The following is a 12,220-nucleotide window of genomic DNA, read 5'->3' as shown; positions in this document are numbered from 1 at the left end:
CTCAGGAATCTATATGTAACATAATCTTCCTTTCTTCTTCCTCCTTTACCCCCATCCATGTGATTCCAAAGCAGGTGGTCCAGGGAACACACTTTGGGAAACATTGAGTTATAACATTCCATGTGGGATCTACACTTCGGGATGGAGTGTGGGGAGGTTGAGGTGGGAAGCCCAGAATGAGATCTCATCACAGTCTGTGTGCAGAGAAGAGGGTCAGAGACATATGGAAAGTTGAGTACAGAGATTTAATGTGGTACAAAGGTGGGTTATAATAGCCTGAGAAAGTTTTTTTTTTATATATAATATATTTGACATATAACATTGTGTAAATTTAAGGTGTTCTCAGGGCTTCCCATGTGGCACCGTGGTAAAGAATCCACCTGCCAATGCAGGAGGCACAAGAGATGTGGATTTGAGTCCTAGGTCAGAAAGATCCCTTGGAGGAGGAAATGGCAACCCACTCCAGTATTCTTGCCTGGAGAATTCCATGGACAGAGGAGCCTGGAGGTCTACAGTCCATGGGGTTGCAAAAAGTTGGACACGATTGAGTGTGCACATGGAACGTCAGGTATACTCATGTTGATTTCATATATTCATATAGTGTAATATGATTGTCACTGCATCATAATTAGCACGTCTGTTACATTATATAATTATCATTTCTTTTTAGCCAAACTTGTTAAAACAGAAAGTAATGGTAATTATAATACTAGGGGATGCATGGTGGGGGGATAGGGCAGATGTTGTTTAAGGGCACAAATTTACAATGAGTAGTAAAAAAGGCATGGATCTTATGCGTGAATCTAGACAATGGTATTGTACTATACTCATCAAACCTGTTAAGAGACTAGATCTTAATCATTCCAACCACTAAAAAAAATTTAACCCATAAAATGTAACTGCCCTGAACCAGGTAGTCTAGCCTTTGATAGAAAATAAAAGAGTGATGGTGGCAAAGAAAACAAAAAAAAAACAGGGGTGAGAGTTCATGGTAAGTGTTAGCAGTGAGTTATCAAGGCTGAAAGATGAGACCAAAAAAATGTCACCCTCTGTGCCTCTTGCGGGACTTAAGAGTGGTAGCATGTGAGTTCCCTTTGAAGGATACTCTGACCATGTGTACATGCGTGTGTGCTAAGTCGCTTCAGTCATGTCCAACTCTTTGCGACCCCATGGCTCCTCTGTCCATGGGATTCTCCAGGCAAGAATACTGTAGTTGGTTGGTATGCCCTCCTCCAGGGGATCTTCCCAACGCAGGTATAGAATTTGCATCTCTTATGTCTCCTGCATTGGCAGGCTAGTTCTTACCCCTCGTGCCACCTGGGAAGCCCACTCTGACCATCCTTGACTATAAAGAAACAAAAAGAAGGGGGAGCCCTGGCCTGGGGTCCTCCCAGCCTCTGTCCTCCTCTGACTTCCCACCCTTTTCTCTACAGTTTTCTACTCCTTTCCATCTACTTACATATTTTTTTCTCCTTCCCTTCTCTATCTCTTTTTCTCTCTGTGTCTCTTTGTCTCTTTCTGCTCTCTCTCTGCTCCTTTCTCTTTCTGGAACTCCTCCTAATACGTAACTCACAAACAATGCAAAAAGTGATAGCATCAAAAAATATTCAGGAACAAAACATCCATCACTATGCAGGGAGAATCCAGGAGAAGAAACCAAATGCCTGAAAAAAGTTTCTAAAGTAATAAGTCCTTGTCAGACTCCAACCAGCCTGGGCCTCCAAACGGAGAGGCAGAGGTATTTGTCTCCTGTTCCAAAGATATGAGCCACAGCCCACAGAGAAGTTCCGCTCCCACTGCGCTTTTTCCTTTGACCACTGCTGTCAAATGTGCTTTGTCATGTCCTCTTAGCACCAGGCCTGGCGCATTTCTCGGTATAGTAAAAGCTAATGAGCCGTATGGCTTTTGGCAGTGTCGGGCAATATACATGCTCCATTTGGAGCAGAGTAAATCCTTGGAGCCTATAGCTGTGTGCGCAGCCTCAGGCTGTCCCCTGTGCTTCATGGGTCTGTAAATATCATAGCTGTGGTCACTGCTCAGGATTATTAATATTCCAGAGGCCTGCTTTGACCCTACCCCCTACAGAGCAGGCTTCAGTAACACACAGCTTCGCATTGGATCCCATCCAATTGGAATTTATGACTGGAAGTGGCAGAAGGCCTGAGCTTTAGAGCAATGTCTCACCTTCAGCTGGCTCTGCAGCTTGGACCCTGAGGACATCATGGTATTTATTCAATTCAGATCCCATTTATTGTGCTTCTAACTGTGCTTAGCACTGAGCTTAGATGCTAAAGATGGCGCCATGAGAAAGACTCAATCCCTGCTCTGAAGAAAGCCATCTGGGAAGGAGGCAAGGGCATGTAAATACATTCCCTTATATGCTAATAGCTTTCAGGTCCAGCCCTTGGCAGGTTTTGGAGAAAAGCCGCTCATTCTTTCATTTGCATCCCCTGAAACCACTGCTATTCAAGGGTGGTCCTCGAAGGCAACAACATGTTGGAGCTTGTCAAAAATGCAGCATCTCAGTCCCCACCCCGTACTGAATCAGATTAAAGTTCGAGAGGCCATCGTCTAATTAGGCTTTCCCAAACCTGGATAAGTTAAAAAATCACCTGGTGCTGCCACTCTTAAATGCTGACACAGCAGATTTGCTAGCAGGTACTTACAATTTGGCTGATCTGCGGACTGGTATTTGGGAACTAGTGTCTAACCCTAACTGGAGAAGGAAATGGCAACCCACTCCAGTATTCTTGCCTGGAGAATCCTAGGGACGGCGGAGCCTGGTGGGCTGCCATCTATAGGGTCGCACAGAGTCGGACACGACTGAAGCGACAGCAGCAGCAGCAGTAGCAGCAGTCTAACCCTATGGTTCTCAAACTTGTTTGAATATAAGAATCACCTGGGGAGCTTTGAAAAGTCTTGATGGCCAGCCTTTACTCTGAATAATGAAATTGTAAACAAAGGGCATGGGGCTGAGGCAGCAGTAATTTTTTTTCCAGTTTTATTGAGAAATAATTAACATCCATCACCATATAAGTTTAAGGCATGCAGCAGAAGGGTCTGTAGACATGTTGGCTTTCTTTCATTTTCTCAAATGCGGCCCTTTCCTTCCACCTACTGTACACTTCTATAGCACCTTGTACCTTTCATTCATCATACCTATCACAGCTTTAAATTATGTATTATGCTAATATTTGAATACTTTTCTCTAAACAATTCCAATTAAAAGAGAAACCACATCTCTTTTGCTTAGAACTGTATTGCTGCTGCTAAGTCACTTCAGGTGTGTCTGACTCTGTGCGACCCCATAGACGGCAGCCCACCAGGCTCCCCCATCCATGGGCTTCTCCAGGCAAGAACACTGGAGTGGGTTGCCATTTCCTTCTCCAATGTATGAAAGTGAAAAGTGAAAGTGAAGTCGCTCAGTCATGTCCGACTCTTCGTGACCCCATGGTCTGCAGCCTATCAGGCTCCTCCGTCCATGGGATTTTCCAGGCAAGAGTACTGGAGTGGGGTGCTATCACCTTCTCCAGGAACTGTATTGTAGCCACTTGTATTATGTCTGGAACATGTGAGGGAATCAATGAATGCCTAAGTATCCATGTACCACTCTTCTCAGCATTGGAGGTCCCAGATCCTTATATATCCTGCCTATCCGACCCCAGAACACTGCCATTTGCCAAGGTAACCACTTTAGCCCCTGTGTCCCAGGTGGCTCAGCTGGTAAAGAATCCACCTGCAATGCAGGAGACCCCAGTTCAATTCCTGGGTCAGGAAGTTGCCCTGGAGAAAGGATAGGCTAGCCATTCCAGTATTCTTGGACTTCCCTGATGGCTCAGATGGTAAAGAATCCACCTGCAATGTGGGAGACCTGGGTTCAGCCCCTGGGTTGGGAAGATCCCCCAGAGGAGGACATGGCAACTCACTCCAATATTCTAGCCTGGAGAATCCCCATGGACAGAGGAGCCTGGTGGGCTATAGTCCATGAGGTCACAAAGAGTAGGACACAACTAAGCGACTAAGTACAGCACACACACAATCTTTAGGTATATACCGCTTCTTTTTTGGATCATCATGGGCAATGGCACCCCACTCCAGTACTCTTTTGCCTGGAAAATCCCATGGACAGAGGATCCTGGCAGGCTTCAGTCCATGGGGTCGCTAAGAGTCGGACATAACTGAGCGACTTCACTTTCACTTTTCACTTTCGTGCATTGGAGAAGGAAATGGCAACCCACTCCAGTGTTCTTGCCTGGAGAATCCCAGGGACGGGGGAGCCTGGTCGGCTGCCGTCTATGGGGTCGCACAGAGTCAGACACAAATGAAGTGACTTAGCAGCAGTAGCAGCAGCAGCATGGGCTCCTAAATTTTAGACATGGTCAGTCTATCTGAGGCCCCTCCTCCATGTCCAGATATGAGTATTAGCATCCTCCCTGCAACCACCCAAGCATCTGAACCTCCATGGACCCTTCCTGTTTCTGTCACTCTGGCAGTGGCCTGGCAGTCCCCCAGGTGTTCTGTCTTCATCATAGTATTAAGCAGGAAATATTATCAATGTTCTAGGATATCCTGTGCTCTTTATATACAAAATGAGAATAACAGTAGCCATTGCAAAAGGTTGATGGAGAATTAAATGAGATATTCTGCATCCACAATACACTGCTTAGGCAATAAATACTTAGAATTTTTACTACTACTAATAACTGCAAAAATCTCACTGGTAGTCACTTCGGCAGCACACCTACTAAAATTGGAATGATACAGAAAAGATTACCATGGCCTCTGTGCAAGGATGACACATAAACCAGTAAGGCATTCCATATTTTTAATGAAAAATATCCCACTGGACCCCACAAAATATTTTATTACTGCAGTTTGTACTTACTGAATAAGATGATGGGAAGCTAATATGGATTTGATAATAATCTTAGATGAGCTCACACTTTACTGGTTGCAACAACAATAAATTCGATAGTATGTCTAGAAGTGGAAAATCATGCTTATTTCCATTCTCAGAAAATGCATGACATGTCTAAGGATTTAAGGGTCCTTTGCCACAATTCCATGCCCTATTCCTCCCACACTGGGTCCTCAAGCTGAAGGTACAACTTCGGGAAATGGTACCCATACAGTCTCTCTTCTCTTATTTTCACTTTGTTCTTAGTATGCTCTGTCAAAAGAGCTGGGATACTACCCTTTTGGTCAGAAGTTATTGCTGTTCAGTCATAAGAAGGTCAGAACTTTCAGCCCATCTACTTTAGGGCAGAAAACTTGGAAGAGGTCAAAGCTGAACCCTAGTATGGATGAGAGTAAGGGAAGGGAATCCCACTGTGGCTGTTATCCCACCAGAGAGGTTGAGGACAAACTAGAGAGGAAAGCGATTCATATGTTTATTTTTTTCACTCAACAAACCTTTATTGAACACCCTACCATGTGCCAGGAACTTAATTTAGCTAAGGACTTCCTAGCAGTGTGACCTTAGGCAAGTTAATTAATTTTCCCATTCTCAGATTGTTGCCTGTAAAATGGACATGATCATTGCGCTGAGATTGGTATTCACTAAGATAATATGCAAAGGGAGTGACACACAGTCCGTGTGTGATGCAGTGAGTATTCACTGCTACTGCTGTTGTTCATGTGGAACAAGATTGATGCACTGTTGCCATCATGACATTTTGAGTCAAACGGGACACAGAGAAAAGTATGCAGGAAATTACAATAGCAACTGATAGAAGGAGTAGAGGGAGTGTTGTAAACATGTAGAAGGGACACCTAATTCAGACTTCCTGGAAAAAACATTTAAGGCTTAAACTGAGACATTAAGGGTGAGTAGTACTGTTAAAGAAAAGATAATTCTGGTACTTGTTAAAGATGGTAAGGAAGACTTTCTTCAAGAGGATCTATTGGCAGAAGGGGAGAAAGCTCAGACTCAACTCCAAATACCATGGGAGTGGAGATTTATAGCCAAGGAGTAGGATGGGGGGTGGAGGATGGAAAAGTATGAAGAGGGTAGGATAATTCTTGCTAAACTAACCAAACAGGATTCTTGATAAGGGCAGGCCAGGGGGATCGGATATCACTGGGAAATGGTGGGTAGGGGATGAGGAGAGGTGATCAGATATTGAGGGTAATCAAATATCGAGGGTGAGGGAGTATAGCTAAATCGATTTCAGAGGATTCCAGCTAAAACTGGACTCTATAAGGATAGAGACCAGAGCCCAGGGCCCTGTCTAGTTGAGTAGAGGGCTCGGAGGAGGCCAACTAAAGCTTGGTTAGAAAGGCAAATAGAAGCACATTCTCTCTTCTCCCACAAAGAACACCCCATTTCCAGAGAGGGAGTAACTTCTGTTGCACAATGGAATCATCCAGGGATCTTAAAATACACTGATGCCTAGGTCCCACCCCCAGAGGTTCTGAACTAATTGGTATGGCAAGCAGTCTGAGCTCTGGGTTGGGTTTTTGTTTGTTTTCCAGATTTATTGAGATTTAATTGACATATAATATTGTATAAGGTGCAATGATTTGATATATGTATATATTGTGAAATGTTCATGGCACTAAGGTTCCTTAACACATCCTTCACCTCACATAATTACCATTTTGTTATTGCTGTTACACAATATTGTTTGGAGAAGAAAATGGCAACCCACTCCAGTATGCTTGCCTGGAGAATCCCACAAACAGAGGAGCCTGGTGGGCTACAATCCATGAAGAGACACGACTGAGCGACTAACACACACTACTGTTAACTACAGTTACCATGCTGCACATTAGATCCCCAGAACTTACTGCTCTTATGACTGGACATTGGACATTGGTATCCTTTGACCAACATCTCCTCACTTCCCCCACCCCTCAGCTCCCGGCAACCACCAATCTGCTGTTTCTGAGTTGGCTTTTTCAGATTCCACACATAAGCAACACTGTACAGTATTCATCTTTCTATGACTTATTTGACTTAGTATGATGAACTTAACATTCACCTATGTTGTCACAAATGTCAGGATTGCTTTTTATGGCTGAATAATATTCCATTGTGAAGGAAAAATATGCATATATGCATGTATGATATTTTCTTCAACAATCCATCCATCAATGGTCATTTAGGTTATTTCCATGTTTGGACATTGTGAATAATGCTGCAATGAACTTGGGGTGTAGATATCTCTATGAGGTAGTGATTTCATTTTCTTTGGATTAATACCCAGAAGTGAAATTACTGGATCATATGGTTGTTCTTTTGAGGAATCTCCTTACTGTTTTCCATTGTGGCTATACCAATTTGCAGTCCCACCAAAGTGTACTAGGGTTCCCTTTCTGCACATCCTTGCCAGCATTTGTTATTTCTTGCCTAGTATAAATAGCAATTCTAACAAGTGTGAGGTGATAGGTTGTTGTGGTTTTGGTTTGTATTTCCTTGATGATTAGTGATGTTGAACATTTTTTCATGTACTTTTGGGCCATTTATATGTCTTTTCTGGAAAAAAATGTCTATTTAGGTCCTCTGACTGTTTTAAAATCAGATCACTTGGGGTTTTTTCATCTTGTTTTGTTTCTTATTAAGTCATATGAGTTCCTTACAGATTTTGGATATTAACCCCTTATCTGATGTATGATTTTCAAATATTTTCTCACATTCCATGGATTGCCTTTTGATTTTGTTGACTGTTTCTTTTGCTGTGCATAAGCCTTTTAGTTTGATATAGCTCCACTTGTTTATATTTTGCTCTTGTTGCTTGTGCTTTTATTGTCATATTTTTTAAAAAATCACTGCCAAAACCAATGCCAAAGAGCTTTTACCCTAAGTTTTCTTCTAGAAGTTTCATGATATCAGGTTTCATGTTTAAATTCTTAATCCATTAGAGTTCATTTTTTAAGTGGTGTAAGATAGGGATCTAACTTCATTCTTCTGCATGTGAATATTCAGTTTTCCAAACATCATTTACTGAAGAGACCATATTTTCCCCACTGAGTGTTCTTGGTTTCCTTGTCAAAAATTTTGCTGGTCACTCAATTCTATTTCACTGGTCTATGTGTTTGTACACCAGTACTACACTGTTTAGATTATTATAGCTTCATAATATAGTTTGAAATCAGAGAGTGTGATGCCTCCAGTTCTGTACATTTTCTTTTTTTTTTTTTTTTTTTTTTTTTTATAAATTTATTTATTTTACTTGGGGGCTAATTACTTTACAATATTGTAATAGTTTTTGCCATACATTGACAAGAATCAGCCATGGGTTTACATGTGTTCCCCTTCCCGAACCCCCCACCCTCCTCCCTCCCCCTCCCATCCCTCTGGATCATCCCACTGCCCCGGCCCCGAGCCCTTGTCACATGCATCGAACATGGAATGGTGCTCTGTTTCACATATGTTCTGTACATTTTCAATGCGGCTTTTGTGGGACTTATCTTGGGAGGTAAGGATGGTACCACATGCAAATAAATAAATGTGACACACTACTTTAATAGAATGCAAGATAAAAATTATATGATCACTTGAATATATGCAGAAAAAGTATTTGACACATATGTTCTGTACATTTTCAATGCGGCTTTGTGGGACTTATCTTGGGAGGTAAGGATGGTACCACATGCAAATAAATAAATGTGACACACTACTTTAATAGAATGCAAGATAAAAATTATATGATCACTTGAATATATGCAGAAAAAGTATTTGACAAAATTCAGCATCCTTTCATGATCAAAACTCAACAGAGTGAGTATGGAGGAAACATACTTTGACATAATAAGGCTGTATAGGACAAACCCACAACTAACAACATACTTAATGATGAAAAGTTAAAAGCTTTTGATCTAAGATCAAGAACAAGACAAGGATGCCCGCATGCACCACTCTTATTCAACATAGTAGTGGAAATCCTAGCCAGAGCAAATAGGAAAGAAAACAGGAATTAAAGGCATTCAACTGGGAAAGAAGTAACACTCTGTCTGTTCACAGATGAGGTGATCTTGTTTACAGAAAATTTTAAAGACCCCATCAAAATTGTTAAAACTAATAAATAAATAAATAAATAAATAATGAAGTTGCAGGACTCAAAATCAAAATATAAAAATCAGTTGTGTTTCTATATACCAAAAATGAGCTATCTGACAAAGAAAACAATCCCATTTATAATAGTGTTGAAAACAATAAAACAAGAATACATTTAACCAAAGAAGTGAAAGATTCAAACACCAAAACCATAAGACACTGATGAAAGTAACTGAAGAAGATAAAAATAAATGGAATTATATCCTGTGTTCATGGATCAGAGAAGTTAATATTGTTAAAATGTCTATATTACTCATATTACCAAATTACCCACATTACCCATAGAATCATTGCAATTCCTATCAAAACTCCAGTGGCATTTTTCACAGAAATAGAAAACACAATTCTAAAATTTGTATAGAACTACAAAGGGCCCTGAGTAGCTCTAGGGTTTTTAAAAGTTCCCCTGGTGATCATATGTTCAATCAGAACTGTGAAACTCTAAGTCTTTTCAAAGCCAGGATGGGGCCTTTGCCCCTAGCCTATCAAGCTCTTATCAAATTGACCCATTACCTCCGGAGGTACAGAATACAGTTATACATGGGTTCCAAAGCCTTAGATTCAACCAATCTTCAATTGAAAATATTCAGGGGGAAAAATTCCAGTGAGTTCCAAAAACCAAAACTTGAATTTCCCCACAATGGTAAGTATTTATATAGCATTTAAATTGCATTAGGTATTTTAAGAAAGAGATGATCTGAAGTCTATGGGAGGAGGTCCATGGGATTTCCCTGGTGGTCCAGTGGTTAAGAATTCACCTTGCAATGCTGGGGACATTGGTTTGATCCTTAGTTGGGGAACTAAGATCCCACGTGCCACGGAACAACTAAGCCCGCATGCCGCAACTACTGAAGCCCCCGCGCTTCAGAGCCCAGGTGACACAACTAGAGTGCCTGTGAGCCACAACTAGAGAGCCCATGTGCTGCAACAAAATATTCTGCATGATGCAAGGAGTCATTCCTGTGTGTGGCAGCTAAAACGTGACGCAGCCAAATAAAGAAAGAAAGGAAAGAAAGAAAAGTCCATGGCAGATACTCATAGCTTAAATGCAAATACTATGCCATTTTATATAAGGAACTTGAGTATCCATAGATTCTGGTGTCTGTGGGGCGGGGTTGAGGTGGGATGGGGGGTTCTAAAACCAATTGTCCAACAGATACCAAGGGGCTACCGCATTATCTCTCGTGAAGTCAATGATAATCACACTGAAGTGGAACAGTACATTCTACTCAGACTTTAGTGCATAGGAATCACCTAGTCATCGTGTTAAAATGCAGATTTTGATTCAGTAGGTCTGGACTGGGGCCTGAGAGAATTTCTAAAAAGCTTCCAGATGTTGATGATAACTGAATTTCAGACTGGAACCTGAGTAGCAAGGACCTACATCTAAAACCATTCCAGTATTTCCAAATTTGAAATAATGTTTCTTAATTACACAGAAAAGCATACTCTTCAAAGACAACGGAGTATGGTATGACCATCCCTGTTCGAATGCTGAGCTTTGTTTTACAGAAGCCGGTAAGTTTGCTGTAAAATGAAGAGCTATACAACAAACTAGGTTTGAGCTATTGGTTTTCATTACAAAAGCAGAAATGTACATTTTCAGGGAACAGCTCCTTATGGAATGTCTTGAAAAGCACCGAGGAGGAAGAGGCCAGAGATGCATCCACAGAGACACCAACAGAACATAATCATAAGTTTTAATCTCTGGATTCAGACTTCTTGGGTTTAAAACTGTCTACCATTTTCTAGCTGTGTATTCCAGGCCCAGGTAATAAACCTCTCTGCTTCAGCTTCTTCACTTATGAAATAAAGAGAAAAACCTATTTCCTTAAGTTGTTGTGACAATTAACATAATAAATGCTTGCAAAGAGCTGAGAAGAGTGTGTCTCTGGCACATCCTGGGCTTCCCTGGTGGCTCAGATGGTAAAGTGTCTGCCTGCAATGTGGGAGACCCAGGTTCGATCCCTGGGTCAGAAAAATGCCCTGGAGAAGGAAATGGCAACCCACTCCAGTACTCTTGCCTGGAAAATTCCATGGATGGAGGAGCCTGGTAGGCTACAGCCCATGGGGTCGCAAAGAGTCGGACATGACTGAGCGACTTCCCTTTCTTTCTTTCTTCTGTCACATCCTATATGATCATAAAAAGGTGGCCATGATTACCTGGTTTACCCTGGTTGTATTTTCACTTTGTAAGGTAGAGACTGTGATTTTTGTGAGTTCATTGCCGGTTCACCCCATCTTTGAGACCACTCTGCCCAAACTCCTCTGTCTGTGGCTGCTCCCCTGAATCTCCTATGCTTGGATTATTCAACTCTTTGCCACATGGCTCTGCATTCAGCTACTACTATGTACCTACTAATACTAACCACTGTCTTAAGCACCAGGCCACAGAAGACACACCTTCTGCCCTCAAGAAACTCAGGCAGCAAAGGTGAAGCAACAACAAGAATCATGATGATCTCTTGTGATCAGAGTTGTCAGACAGGAATGGACCGAGGTTGGAGGATCGCAGAACAGCTCCTCCTTTTGCTTTATTTAATGACTGCCTTTGGCTTTAAAATTCAGCACTGCAACAGTGTTTTATTATAAAGAGTTACCATTTGACCCATAAACTCCTTATCTGCAGTTTTCACTTATGTAAAATTCAACAATATAAAATTTTATTAATACTGTAGCACTGAAGTCATATGTTTTCAGTCCGCTGAAAATGATGGTTATAAGATAAGACTCAACGTCAGACATAATGCTATTGTTTCACTGCCATCTAAATCAGGGGTCGGCAACCTTTTTCTGGAAAGAGCCAGATGGTAAATATCTTAGACTTTGTGGGCCATATTCTCACTGTCTCTACTCCTAGACAATCCATAAATGATTGGGTGGGGTTGTGTTCTAATAAAACTGTTGATGAAAACGGGTAGTTGGCCTGGAGGTCTTGGTCTGCTGATCTTTCAACTTAAGTACCCATTTTTCACTTCACATATTCCTTACTCAAACACTGGGAAACAGTATTTCCTTACCTTCAAAGATAAAATGGTCTCACTGTCTTATTTGCATTTGTTATCTTAAATTACTCATGAAATGCTTATTTACATAAATCTGTAAGCTGATATATCTAGAAAACAAAGTGTTTTCATCTTTGTCTTTAATATGATAACTCTA

The 12,220-nt window shown here is 41.4% G+C and overlaps 1 non-coding gene across 1 annotated transcript; it reads left to right on the top strand.

The window, feature by feature from the left end:
• Positions 1 to 4,720: 4,720 nt before the first annotated feature.
• LOC145504030 (U6 spliceosomal RNA) lies at positions 4,721 to 4,827 on the top strand. The gene has a single exon (XR_014052022.1). It is a non-coding gene; the product is annotated as a U6 spliceosomal RNA (small nuclear RNA).
• The last annotated feature ends 7,393 nt before the right edge of the window (positions 4,828 to 12,220 follow it).

Source organism: Giraffa tippelskirchi, chromosome 4, assembly GCF_054371585.1.
Source record: "Giraffa tippelskirchi isolate mGirTip1 chromosome 4, T2T-mGirTip1v1.2.pri, whole genome shotgun sequence".
Classification (NCBI taxonomy): domain Eukaryota; kingdom Metazoa; phylum Chordata; class Mammalia; order Artiodactyla; family Giraffidae; genus Giraffa; species Giraffa tippelskirchi.
Note: the sequence above shows the minus strand (reverse complement) of the source record. Positions and strands in the feature narration are given on the sequence as shown.